Below are 15,191 nucleotides of genomic sequence, written 5' to 3'. Positions count from 1 at the left end.
ATGCTCCGAAACAACGATGCGTCTTGTCACCGGGCCACAGTTGTTCGCGATTGGTTTGAAGAACGTTCTGGATAGTTCGAGTGAATGAGTTGGCCACTCAGACCGCCGGACATGAATCCCGTCGAACATTTGTTGTGGTTGCTGTGGTCTTCAGTCCAGAGACTGGTTTGATGCAGCTCTCCATTTGCAGCTATTCATGGAGTCCATGCTCCGAAACAACGATGCGTCTTGTCACCGGGCCACAGTTGTTCGCGATTGGTTTGAAGAACATTCTGGATAGTTCGAGTGAATGAGTTGGCCACTCAGACCGCCGGACATGAATCCCGTCGAACATTTGTTGTGGTTGCTGTGGTCTTCAGTCCAGAGACTGGTTTGATGCAGCTCTCCATTTGCAGCTATTCATGGAGTCCATGCTCCGAAACAACGATGTGTCTTGTCACCGGGCTACAGTTGTTCGCGATTGGTTTGAAGAACATTCTGGATAATTCGAGTGAATGAGTTGGCCACTCAGACCGCTGGACATGAATCCCGTCGAACATTTGTTGTGGTTGCTGTGGTCTTCAGTCCAGAGACTGGTTTGATGCAGCTCTCCATTTGCAGCTATTCATGGAGTCCATGCTCCGAAACAACGATGTGTCTTGTCACCGGGCTACAGTTGTTCGTGATTGGTTTGAAGAACATTCTGGATAATTCGAGTGAATGAGTTGGCCACTCAGACCGCTGGACATGAATCCCGTCGAACATTTGTTGTGGTTGCTGTGGTCTTCAGTCCAGAGACTGGTTTGATGCAGCTCTCCATTTGCAGCTATTCATGGAGTCCATGCTCCGAAACAACGATGTGTCTTGTCACCGGGCTACAGTTGTTCGCGATTGGTTTGAAGAACATTCTGGATAATTCGAGTGAATGAGTTGGCCACTCAGACCGCCGGACATGAATCCCGTCGAACATTTGTTGTGGTTGCTGTGGTCTTCAGTCCAGAGACTGGTTTGATGCAGCTCTCCATTTGCAGCTATTCATGGAGTCCATGCTCCGAAACAACGATGTGTCTTGTCACCGGGCTACAGTTGTTCGCGATTGGTTTGAAGAACATTCTGGATAATTCGAGTGAATGAGTTGGCCACTCAGACCGCCGGACATGAATCCCGTCGAACATTTGTTGTGATTGCTGTGGTCTTCAGTCCAGAGACTGGTTTGATGCAGCTCTCCATGCTACTCTGTCCTGTGCAAGCCTCTTCATCTCCGAATAACTAATGCAACCTACATCCTTCTGAATCTGATAAGTGCATTCCTTCTACGATTTTTACCCTTCACGCTGCCCTCCAATACTAAAATGTTGATCCATTGATACCCCAGAACATGTCCTACCGACCGATCCCTTCTTCTAGGCAAGTTGTGCCACGAATTCCTCTTCTCCCCAATTCTTTTCAATACCTCCTCATTAGTTACGTGATCTACCCATCTAATCTTCAGCATTCTTCTGTAGCACCATATTTCGAGAGGTTCTATTCTCTTCTTGTCTAAACTATTTATAGTCCATGTTTCACTTCTATACATGGCTACACTCCACACAAATAATTTCAGAAAAGACTTCCTGACACACTTAAACCTATACTCGATGTTAACAAATTTATCTTCTTCAGAAACTCTTTCCTTGCCATTGCCAGTCTACATTTTATATCCTCTCTACTTCGGCAATCATCAGCTATTTTGCTCCCCAAATACTACTTTAAGTGTCTCATTTCCTAATCTAATTCCATCAGCATGACCCAGTTTAATTCAACTACATTCCATTACCCTCGTTTTGCTTTAGTTGATATTCATCTTACATCCTCCTTTCAAGGCTGTTTATTCCGTTCGATTGCTCTATCAGGTCCTTTGTTGTTTCCGGTATTATCGACAAACCTCAAAGTTTTTATTTCCTCTTCATGCATTTTAATTGCTACCCTGAATTTTCCTTATATTACCTTTACTGCTTGCTCAATATACAGATTGAATAACATCGGGAATAGGCTACAACCCTCTCTCACTCCCTTCCCAACCACTGCTTCCCTATCATGCCCCTCGACTCTTATAACTGCCATCTGTTTTCTGTACAAATTGCAAACAGCCTTTCGCTCCCTGTATTTCATCCCTGCCACCTTCAGAATTTGAGAGATTATTCCAGTCAGCGTTGTCAAATGTTTTCTCGAAGTCTAAATCTGCTGGAAACGTAGGTTTGCCTTACCTTATCCTGTCTTCTAAGATAATTCGTAGGGTCAGTATTGCATCATCTGTTACAACATTTCTACGGAATCCAAAGTGATCTTCCCCGAGGCCGGATTCTTCCCGTTTTTCCATTCGTCTGTAAAGAATTCTTGTAGGTAATTTGCAGCCGTAACTTATTTAACTGATAGTTCGGTAATTTTCACTCCTGTCAACACCGGCTTTCTTTGGGATTAGAATTATTATACCCTTCTTGAAGTTTGAGAGTATTTCAGTTGTCTCATACATCTTGCTCACCAGATGGTTTTGTCGGGGCTAGCTGTCCCAAGGCTATCAGTAGTACTAATGGAATGTTGTCTACTCCCGGGGCTTTGTTTCGACTTGGGTCTATTAGTTTTCTGTCAAATTCTTCACGCAGTATCATATCTCCCATTTCATCTTCATCAACGTCTTCTTCCTTTTCCATATTATTGCCATCAAGTACATCGCCCCTGTATAGACCTTCTATATACTCCTTCCACCTTTCTGCTTTCCCTTCTTTGCTTAGAACTGGTTTTCCATCTGAGTTCTTGATGTTCATACAAGTGGTTCTCTTTTGTCCGAAAGTCTATTTAATTTTCCTGGCGGCAGTATCTATCTTACCTCCAGTGATATATGCCTCTACATCCTTACATCTGTCCGCTAAGCATCCCTGCTTAGCCATTTTGCACTTCCTGCCGATCTAATTTTAGAGAAGTTTGTGTTCCTTTTTGTCTACTTCATTTACTGCATTTTTATATTTTCTCCTTTCATCAGTTAAATTCAATATCTCTTCTGTTACCAAAGAATATCTACCAGACCCCGTCTCTTTACATACTTGATCCTCAGGTGCCTTCACTATTTCATTTCTCAAAGCTACCCATTCTTCTTCTACTGTATTTCTTTCGCCCGTTCTTGTCAATTATTCCCTAGTGCTCTCTCTGATACTCTCTACAACCTCTGGTTCTTTCAGTTTATCCAGATCCAATCCTCTTAAATTCTCACCTTTCCGCAGTTTCTTCAGTTTTAATCTACAGTTCATAACCAATATATTGTGGTCAGTGTCCACATCTGCCCCTGGAAAGTCTTAGAATTTAAAACCTGGTTCCTAAATCTCTGTCTTACCTTTATATAATCTATCTGATACGTTCCCGTGTCTCTAGGCCTCTTCCACGTATACACCCTTCTTTCATGTTTCTTAAACCAAGTGTTCGCTATGAGTAAGTTAGCTCTGTGCAAAATTCTACCAGCCGGCTTTCTCTTTCATTCCTTGCCCCCATTCCATAATCACTTACTACGCTTCTATCTCTTCCTTTTCCTACTATTGAATTCCAGTCCCCCTTGTCTATTAATTTTTCGTCTACCGTAACTATTTGAATAATTTCTTTTAACTCTTCATGCATGTCTTCAACCTCTTCATCATCTGCGGGACTATTTGGCATATAAACTTGTGCTACTGTGGTAGGCGTGGGCTTCGTGTCTATCTTGGCTATAAAATGCGTTCACTATGCTGTTTGTAGTAGCTTACTCGTGCTTCTATTTTTTTACTTAGTATTAAACCTGTTCCTACATTACCCCTATTTGATTTTTTATTTATAACCCTTTATTCACCTAATCAGCAGTCTTGTTCCTCCTGCCACCGAAATTCACTAATTCCCAATATATCTAATTTTAACCTATCCATTTCCCATTTTAAATTTTCTAACCTACCTACCCGATTAACGGCTCTGTCGTTCCACGCTTCGATCCGTAGAACGCCAGTTTTGCTGTTCCTGATAACGACGTCCTCCTGAGTACTAAGTTCTGTAAATCGTAACACGAGAGAGAAAGCTCTCAGAACCATCTCAGCTTCGCACGGGTAGCACCATCTACGGCTATACCATTTGTATGGCGTAGTGGTAAATTTGTTAATGGGTCAGTGAATAGACTTATGATTAAAATTCAGACGACAGGTTCAGTTAACCGTATCTCATCACTTTTATACAGAGCATTTCAATCTGCCTATCAGTGCGAACCAGGCATCATATGCTGCTCATTTTTTTGTTGGCGGGGCTGTTGCCGTCCCGCTTTGGGCCTGTACTGATGTAAGAGCTGGCCATTAGCTAGCAATCACCGTTTGGTTTGGCTCCCGCCGCTGCTCCTGTCACTGCCACGAGGTGTCAATCAAAATGCCAATGTCGTTCCCGGCGAATCTACACATTATTAAGAGGTGAATGTTGGGTAAAAGCGAAAGCTGAAATATTTTTGTGGTCCGATTGGGTTTCTATCCTAACTCCTCTCGGTTCTCACAAGGGAACCTCCCCATCGCACCCCCGTCAGATTTAGTTATAAGTTGGCACAGTGGATAGGCCTTGAAAAACTGAACACAGATCATTCGAGAAAACAGGAAGAAGTTGTGTGGAACTATGAAATAAATAAGCAAAATATACAAACTGAGTAGTCCATGCGAACGATAAGCAACTTCAAGGATACTCTAAGTTCAGGAGAGCCGTGGTCCCGTGGTTAGCGTGAGCAAGTGCGGAGCAAGAGGTCGTTAGTTCAAGTCTTCCCTCGAGTGAAAACTTTTCATCCTTTATTTTCGCAAAGTTCTGATCTGTCCGTTCGTTCATTGACGTCTCTGTTCACTGTAATAAGTTTAGTGTCTATGTTTTGCGACCGAACCCCAAAATTACAGTTCGGAAAATATTCATTGACCTTGTTATTGAAGTCGCGAGGTATATTTGCTGGATTCATATTGCCCACGGAATACATCTCACGTATTTAATGCACTCCCGTTCAAAGTATCGAACAGTCAACTGCCAGCCAGGGATCCTTGTTAGTAGGAATACTCTCCCTTCCGTGCGCTGTTGTCGACTGACGTCGTGTGGCTCTGAGCACTCTGGGACTTAACAGCTATGGTCATCAGTCCCCTAGAACTTAGAACTACTTAAACCTAACTAACCTAAGGACGTCACACAACACCCAGTCATCACGTGACGTCGTGTGTTTCGATGTTTGTTTAGGTGTAGCATCCTCATGCTACGGCGCAGTTACCTCGCATCGGACGGACGGACGGGCAGATAATAATTGTCTGAAAATAAACTCTTCACTCGAAGGAAGACTTGAACCAAGGACCTCTTCTTCCGCAGCTGCTCACGATAACCACGGGACCACGGCGCTCCTTAGCTCACTTTATCCTTGATATTGCCTATCTTGCACATGGACTAGTCAGTTTGTATATTTTGCTTATTTTTTTCATAGTTCCACACAACTTCTGCCTGTTTTCTCGATTGATCTGTGTTCAGGTTTTCAAGGCCTATCCACTGTGCCAACTTATAACTAAATCTGAGGTGGGATCGATGGGGAGGTTCCCTTGTCAGCCACGTGCCTTGCCACGACCTCCACCCTTTTTCTCGGGACTTTTGCCTGTTGGCAAATTGCTTGGATTCGGTTTTTTCCCCCTTGCAGCTGCGGGAAAGAACGGATACACTCGTCTTCAAGCTAGGTGGAGACAAGATGGGCAGGGGTCGAATCCCCAGGCCTGGCCACAATGCCATCCCTCACTCCTCCTCCCGCCCGTCCCTGTGCTAGTCGCACACATGGTGCTGGCTTTTTATATTTTTATCTATATTTACTTTTTTGTTGAAACTTTACAATTTGATACTCAAAAAAGGAAACGGAAATCGACCCTAAACCCTACATAAAGCCCCAAATAACAGACATTAAGAAAAAATTCACAAATATGCTTTAATTTATCGTTTATCCTACCAACGTCGCAGGTCGAAGACAGGCACAAAGGCGAGCTATAATGATTGGTCTGAACTTCAGGCAGGCCAAAGTTCCCATCTGCCAGGGTCTCGCCATAACCTCATAGCTCACCCGAGGAAACGGAGTTTCGCCAAAATGAACTTGTCCGGTAATCGACGTAAGTTTTGGAAAAAATTTGGTTAACGAAATAAATATTTTAAATATAGCTGCACAACAGCAACGGTTTCACGTAATAAAATTATAAACAGCCGACCAGTTGCAATGGGTAAAGAATTCTTTACCTAGGTTTCGACAAATATAAATTTGTCTTCTTCAGAAGGTGGCAATTTTACATTAGTAAGGACTAATGTACCATCGCCGTTTTTACAAATGTCGGCATAGATGCATTTGTCAAAAATAAAATATAGCCCTAGAATTAAGGTTTGTCACGTAAATATAAATTAGTACATGGATCTTGCAGAGCTCTAACCGACTTAGTGTAATCGGCGAGCGTAGTTACAAACGCCGATTACACTCGGTCGGTTGTTAGTACATGGATCTTGCAGAGCTATAACCGACTGACTGTAATCGGCGTGCGTAGTTACAAACGCCGATTACACTCAGTCGGTTATGAGCTCTGCAAGATCCATGTACTAATTTATATTTACGTGACAAACCCTAATTCTAGGGCTATATTTTATTTTTGACAAATGGATCTATGCCGACATTTGTAAAAACGGCGATGGTACATTAGTCCTTACTAATGTAAAATTGCCACCTTCTGAAGAAGACAAATTTATATTTGTCGAAAACTAGGTAAAGAATTCTTTATCCATTGCAACTGGTCGGCTGTTTATAATTTTACTAACGAAATAAGCTTTACTCGACACATAAATTTCCAAGGCCCGAAAGTAATGAAGTCACGAGAGAGAGCGCGACACTCGTGCTCAAGGATCGCTCCCTGAATTCTTTCCGTAACGGACTTCTAATTTAACGCAGCCATCTTCATCGGACAAAGATCAATAACACCCAACGATCGATGGCGGGCAACCGCCACAGCCCATGGAATCTCAACTGCGCCAAATCTCCACAGTTTGAGTAAGCGACACTTCAGGTAAGAGACAAAATCCATTCAGAAGGTCCTTGATCACTGGTATGTTGTCATGAGTACAAAGAAATACCATAGCTTCATCGGCATACAAGCGAACGATGAACCTTTTTCTCAATAACGATCAGCCACCCAAACGCGCAACTGCTCGCCGTAATAATTGTTCCAGAAATATCACGAATAAAGACATAATGACGGGGCTTCTCTGCGGGATGCTTCGACACACTTTTACGGGGGACTAACACTACCATTCACGTCAGTAGACACCTGAATACCAGTAACAGGAGAGGTGAACATCCATCCAGCAGCGTCATTAAAACCAATAGCCGTTAATACTCGCAACAGAAAATCGTGACTAACTCGGTCAAACGAGTGATTAATATTAATAAAAAGTACAGAGATTGGAATACATGCAGCAAATAATTGAGGACGTAGGTTGCAAGTGCTACTCTGAGATGAAGACGTTAACACAGGAGAGGAATTCGCGGGGAGCCGCATCAAACCAGTCAGAAGACTGATGACACAAAAAAAAGTAAAGCTCCCGACACACACAGGAGCAGTGGTAGCAATCGAGATAAGATCAAGACATTCAGCAACGCGAGTCAGGAGAGTACAGTCCCGGAAACAACTTCGACAACGCGCTACAACGTCAGCAAGCAAAACCAACAAACGTCTATTTATCGCCCGCGCTACGATTTTATAACCCAAATTGAGTAGCGTTATTGCTCGGACCCAATCCATGGACACATGTCTAGTCTTTTTGAGAAGTAAACAATTGTATGTACCGCTTGCATTAATTCATTCCCCATAAATGTTATCGTATATCGTCTCAGAGCACAAAACCGAACATGAAATTCTTTTGAAAGCCCATAAAAACCTGGCGATTTACTGGAACGAGACCGAACTATAATGTCAGCTACCTCATCACTGCGAAAAGCTACCAAGAACTCCCCGTGGAGAGTTGACGCAACAACACTATCATGGAGGGAATTAACACCAGCAGACGATACACCATGTGATGCCACTCCAGTGTAAAGATCGGAAAAATAGCGGGAAAGTTCACGCGTTATATCAAGTTGGGATGACCACTCACGTCCATCTATACAACGGATGATAGTGAGACACGCCCTTTGAGATCGCATTCGAAGCCGAAGCCGAATACAGAGACCTGGAGAATCGAACGTGGCTGGAAACGCAACCGATGACCATCTTTTGAGTTGCAAGAGTTTCGTCTTCACTCAGTGTACTTCCGTCACTCTTAAATGGGTGACTCGAGCACTATTAAAGATCAAGGACAGCATAATAAAATTCCCGAGCTCCCCTTCAATGCGAAGCCGAGGTATGGCAGTGGAAACCCACCATTCCATAATTGAAGAACGAAGCACTTGCAAGCGGCAGCGATGATATCATCTAGAGAGGAACCCGCCAAACGTAAAATATTTAGATTCCAAATAGAGCGAGAAAAATGTAGCCGCTGTGGGACGTGGTTAAGAGCCACTGAAACAACGCAGTGACCAGTGAAACTGGCAAGATTGAAAAACGTAGAATACCCAGCGAGAGAAAACAACAAATAACACTTCTTGCAAACACACATCAGCTTGGAAAACATAAATAAACTGTCGTAAAGCGACAAGCTGAATAGAAAGCTCATCCTATATCTACATCTACATCTACATCTACATCTACATACATACTCCGCAATCCACCATACGGTGCGTGGTGGAGGGTACCTCGTACCACAACTAGCATCATCTCTCCCTGTTCCAGTTCCAAACGGAACGAGGGTAAAAATTACTGCCTATATGCCTCTGTGCGAGCCCCAGTCTCTCTTATCTTATCTTTGTGGTCTTTCCGCGGAACGTAAGTTGGCGGCAGTAAAATTGTACTGAAGTCAGCCTCAAATGCTGGTTCTCTAAATTTCCTTAGTAGCGATTCACGAAAAGAACGCCTCCTTTCCTCTAGAGACTCCCACCCGAGTTGCTGAAGCATTTCCGTAACACTCGCGTGATGATCAAACCTACCAGTAACAAATCTAGCAGCCCGCCTCTGAATTGCTGCTATGTCCTCCCTCAATTCGACCTGATAGGGATCCCAAACGCTCGAGCGGTACTCAAGAATACGTCGTGTTAGTGTTTTATAAGCGGTCTCCTTTCCAGATGAACCACATCTTCCCAAAATTCTACCAATGAACCGAAGGCAACTATCCGCCTTCCCCACAACTGCCATTACATGCTTGTCCCACTTCATATCGCTCTGCAATGTTACGCCCAAATATATAATCGACGTGACTGTGTCAAGCGCTACACTACTAATGGAGTATTCAAACATCACAGGATTCTTTTTCCTATTAATCTGCATTAATTTACATTTATCTATATTTAGAGTTAGCTGCCATTCTTTACACCAACCTAAAATCCTGTCCAAGTCATCTTGTATTCTCCTATAGTCACTCAAGACGACACCTTCCCGTACACCACAGCATCATCAGCAAACAGCCGCACATTGCTATCCACCCTATCCAAAAGATCATTTATGTGAATAGAAAACAACAGCGGACCTGCCACACTTCCAGGGGCACTCCAGATGATACCCTCACCTCCGATGAACACTCACCATCGAGGACAACGTACTGGGTTCTATTAATTAAGAAGTCTTCGAGCCACTCATATACTTGGGAACCAATCCCATATGCTCGTACCTTAGTTAGGAGTCTGCAGTGGGGCACCGAGTCAAACGCTTTCCGGAAGTCTAAGAATATGGCATCCGTCTGATACCCTTCATCCATGGTTCGCGAGATATCATGTGAAAAAAGGGTGAGTTACGTTTCGCAGGAGCGATGCTTTCTAAAGCCGTGCTGATGCATGGACAGCAACTTCTCTGTCTCAAGAAAATTCATTATATTCGAACTGAGAATATGTTCGAGAATTCTGCAACAAACCGATTTTAAGGATATTGGTCTGTAATTTAGAGGATCCGTCCTTCTGCCCTTCTTATATACAGGTGTCACCTGCGCTTTTTTTCCAGTCGCTCGGGACTTTACGTTGGGCAAGAGATTCGCGATAAACGCAAGCTAAGTAAGAAGCCAAGGCAGTAGAGTACTCTCTGTAAAACCGAATTGGAATCCCATTAGGACCTGGCGATTTATTTATTTTCAACCCATTCAGCTGCTTCAAAACCCCAGGGATGTCTATCGCTATGTCCTCCAGTAACCTCCCCCTCTCTTATCGACCTTAATGACAGTGAAAAATTAAACCGCATGTACCTAACGGAAATTTAGGAAAACCAATCGTCACCGAAGTTAATCTGTCGGTAAAGAGGGAGGAAAGGGTTACATCTAAATGAAAAGAAAAATGCAAACGAAATTGGTGGAAATTAATTTTGAAAAGGGGTAAAGTTAATAAAGAAAGTAAATGTGCGGTCGTTAGGTTAACAATTAATTGTCGTTAGCTAGATATTTGAGATTTGGGGAAAATTACGGTCGCCAGTCCTATAATAACTGAAAAAGGAAGGTTATTGCGCATATAATTAGCACTAAAAGCGTGGCAACTGAAGGTTGACACGTGTTGCGTAAAAACTGAATATTTGTCAGACGTAATAAATTTCGCTACACTCTGACTTAATTTAGCAAAAGAATTAATAAAACCGTAAAATTGAAAGTTAATTTAGTGACTGAAATAAATAGTGAACTTTGTTTCCGAAGCACTACGAAATTCAATAAAATAAGGTTAGTCTTGGGCTACCTCAACAATCATTTCAAAAGCTGCTTGAAACTACGCAATTTAGAAATAAGAGATTTAACATTGAACTTGAATTAAATGATTCTGAACAATTAACAATAGTAAAATTTAGTACGTACTAAGCTGGGCTGCAGTCACAGGTAAGCTAAAATACGGTAACAAAACTTGCACTCTTAATATGTACTTGTGTAATCTAAATATTGTAACCAGCTATGAATACTTTAACTGAATTTTGAAATTAAAGCGGTGAAATGGAATGATATTACTTTAATGCTGGTGTTTGAATTTCAATGACACTCGGATTCATTCCGGAAAAGGAAGGGATCCTGCTTGGTAATGCAATCGGGACAATGAGCAACAAACGTTCATGCTACATTGCTGTAATTTTGAAACAGTTTGAAAAGCTGAGGTCTGCCATACGGTTCTAAAACTTTACGTGCTTCCAGTCTTCCTTGTTGGTTGATTGAAGGTTTGAAGTCGTCGATCGAGGACGTGGCGACAGTCACTCATTGTCGGCCGTCGCTGTTGCAGAAGCTGGATGTTGGCGCACCTTCTTCTCGACACGGTCACCAGGCGAAACGGGCTCTTGATGTGTGCCTGCTAATGCTTCCCGTCCGCGACACCGTGTCAGAAACTGTCATAGCAAGTCGAGCGCAATTACATGCTGCCAAACCTCGAAAGCGCGGCGACTCGCGGGAGCGTCAGAGAACACACCTGCTCCACCGCCCTACTCCAGCCAGACTCCGCCCTGCCCGCGTTCCACGCGGCAGAGTTCACCCTACTAAAGATCCTACACACTTTGGTTCTTCACACAACCTATCGATGTAATCGTTCGGTAGCATAGTTTTCCCTAGGCACGACCCAGCGCAAAAATACAAATAGTATTTACAAAACAAACCAATTATACATCGACATAAATGCATATATATATATATATATATATATATATATATATATATATATATATACACAAATAGCAAAACAATTACAATATATAAAGACACAGAAATGTCATATCTTCAGGTAACAAAATAAGGAAAAAATTATAGTACAATAGATGGAAATAGGAGGATATGCATTTCCGGCGTTACACTCCATACGGGAATCTGTACGAGACTCAAACGGCGGTATGTTTGTACGATCCTCCGGCGTGAAAGATTTCTCAAATCCTAAATTTAAAGTTTCAGCTTTCGTTTTGCTGTCTTCCGTTGCCAGGCCAGACTGATCAGTGACTGACTGGACCGATTTTATGTAAGACCAGAATTTCCTTGGGTTTTCAGCAAGATCTTTTGCTAAGGTATGACGGTGGTTGTGGTTGAATGCTTCGCGCGTCGCCCTTTTTACAGCAGCACGAATTTCTACTAACTTTTGCTTGTCCTCATTCTCCCGATCTTTCTTGTAAGGCGAGTGCAACTGCCTTTGCTTTCTGAGCATTCTCCGAATTGCGCTGTTAAACCACAGTGGGTCTTTTCCGTCTGTAACCCACTTTTTCGGCACATACTTGTCCAATCCTACAATTAAGATAACAAATGTATGCTCCTGCGTTAGTTAACCCATGTGAGGCATGAAAGTAGATCTAGAACAGAATTTACGCATCACGTCCCGCTCTCCACAACCGGCAGAAGGCGCTCCATGACAACAAACTTCTTGACGCGGGAGGATTGGGAGCTCATCAAATGAGGGCTGGGTGGAGGTGGGGAGGGCGGCTCGGGGGGGGGGGGGGGGGGCTGAACGATACATCCCCACTCCATGCATGGAATGTGAGAAGCCGGCCGAAGTGGCCGTGCGGTTAAAGGCGCTGCAGTCTGGAACCGCAAGATTGCTACGGTCGCAGGTTCGAATCCTGCCTCGGGCATGGATGTTTGTGATGTCCTTAGGTTAGTTAGGTTTAACTAGTTCTAAGTTCTAGGGGACTAATGACCTCAGAAGTTGAGTCCCATAGTGCTCAGAGCCATTTGAACCATTTGGAATGTGAGAAACACAATCGGAGGATCGATGATCATCATCAGGTAAAGGAGAGACAGGCAGCCTCTGAAGCTGTCTGCATCATCTGACTACCCTGGCGAAACAAGAACCGTAATTATCGTCAGTGTGCAAAGCATCACCGTTGGAGGAAGCACCTTCCACCACCACCACCACCACCACCACCACCACCTTCTTGGAGTGATGAGACTGGGAAGGAGTGACTTCAAAATCACCAACCTGAGTCCGCCGACGTCGAGTGGACTGCTGGGAGGGGGGGGGGGGGGGGGCACAATGTCTCCCGAACGTTCTCTTGAGCTGGAGAAGTACTGACAGCAGATTGTGAAAATACTAATTTAGGTAATGTCAACGGACAACGTTTTTGATAGGATGACTTTAAAACCGTAACACCCCTGAACAACTGGATCTGAGATGCCCACATGCATGACAGAGGACGCATGTTCCATCTTGTTCCGCATACGTAATACGAATCGGGTAACAGCTAACATTCAAGTATGAAGCATGAAGGAATATGCTTTTGAACACATATTTAAACGGTTCGGGTAGCACCGAAACACTGCAAGCGATGTTGAGCAGACCTGCGTTCCCGCTGGATATGTCGAAGGAAGCAAGGCCGCCTTGAGAAATGAATCGTCCACTTCAGGTGGAAGATTGTAAACTCTAACAGGAATATATGCAAGAAGGACTCGACTAACGGAACCATCACGATGTGTAAACATCACCTGATAACCAACCCGAGAGGGGAGCCGGTCTAGTTCCGATAGATCTTGAAGCTTCACAAAAAATGCATAACAGTCAGATTAAAAATATGCAGTATCTACATGAGCACATGTAACTCGAAACGTTTTGAATGTTTCAGCCAAAATACATTCGCTCTTTGGTTCAAAATGGTTCAAATAGCTCTGAGCACTATGGGACTTAACATCTGAGGCCATCAGTCCCCTGAAACTTAGAACTACTTAAACCTAACTAACCTAAGGACATCACACACATCCATGCCCGAGGCAGGATCCGAACCTGCGACCCTATCAGTCGCGCGGTTCCAGACTGAAGCGCCTAGAACCGCTCGGCCACAGTGGCCGGCATTCACTCTTTGGTAACTTAAAGAAGCAACACCAGGACCTACATATAAGCAGTGTTAAACAGTAGCTTCTGACTGAAGAACTCCCTTGTTATCTCAACCGTTTCGATGGATAATTAGAAATTTGTCTCCCGAATGAAGTTGTCTCTACAATTTTCCAGTGTTTTCATGAGTCCTTCTTACCAGGTCGACAGTTGGGAACTTCAGTGAAAATTAAGGAGTAATTCACTAGGCCCCCATTAAATAAAGAAAAGTATGGTCAATGAGTGTAAAGTCTGTAAGGTCGGTTAGTCAAGCCTACTAGTAGTTGTGGTTTCTTCATTCAACTCATGAAGAGAAGCCCGTCGAAATGGTTTTTGTCGAATATTTGCGTCCTCTTCCTCGTAAGAAAAATATTACAGATATGTATTTGTTGTATAAGGATTCTCCCATTTTGTTTGCTTATACTCAACAAATGGATGACAGCCTCAATAACAATTCAGCATTTGGCGAATGTTTTTTCTTTCTATTTCGGGGCTTCATAGGGTCTTAGTTACTGATAATTCTCCCACTTTTGAGTCTACAGAGTTTAGAATGTTCTGCTTTGGGAACTCCATATCTCATAATATATGCATTCACTATTAGCTACATCCTTCCTTCACGGATCATGTTAACTGGTATCTTAAATCTACAATCATTATTTTCCATGGTCATTCACAAATTTTATCGGATATAGCGTGGTTGACATTTGGCTTGATTTCTGCTATTCATGGAACCTATAGAGCTGCTCTGGCTATTCCAGTGTTTGCTTAACCTCTTAACCTACTTACACTATGTGATCAAAAGTATCTGGACACCTGGCTGAAAGTGACTTACAAGTTCGTTGCGCCCTCCATCGTTAGTGCTGGAATTCAATATGGTGTTGGCCCACCTTTAGCCTTGATGACAGCTTCCACTCTCGCAAGCATACGATCAACCAGGTGCTGGAAGGTTTCTTGGGAATGGCAGCCCATTCTTCACGGAGTGGTGCACCGAGGAGAGGTATCGATGTCGCTCGGTGAGGCCTGGCACCAAGTCGGCGTTCCAAAACATCACAAAGGTGATCTACAGGATTCGGGTCAGGACTCTGTGCAGGTCAGTACATTACAGGGATGTTATTGTCGTTTAACCACTCCGCCACAGGCCGTGCATTATGAACAGGTGCTCGATCGTGGTGAAAGATGCAGTCGCCATCCCGGAATTGTTCTTCAACAGTGGGGAGGAAGAAGATGCTTAAAACATCAATGTAGGCCTGTGCTGTGATAGTGCCACGCAAAACAAGGGGTGCAAGCCCCTTCCATGAAACACACGACCACA

Source organism: Schistocerca serialis, chromosome 1, assembly GCF_023864345.2.
Source record: "Schistocerca serialis cubense isolate TAMUIC-IGC-003099 chromosome 1, iqSchSeri2.2, whole genome shotgun sequence".
NCBI classification, from domain to species: domain Eukaryota; kingdom Metazoa; phylum Arthropoda; class Insecta; order Orthoptera; family Acrididae; genus Schistocerca; species Schistocerca serialis.
Note: the sequence above shows the minus strand (reverse complement) of the source record.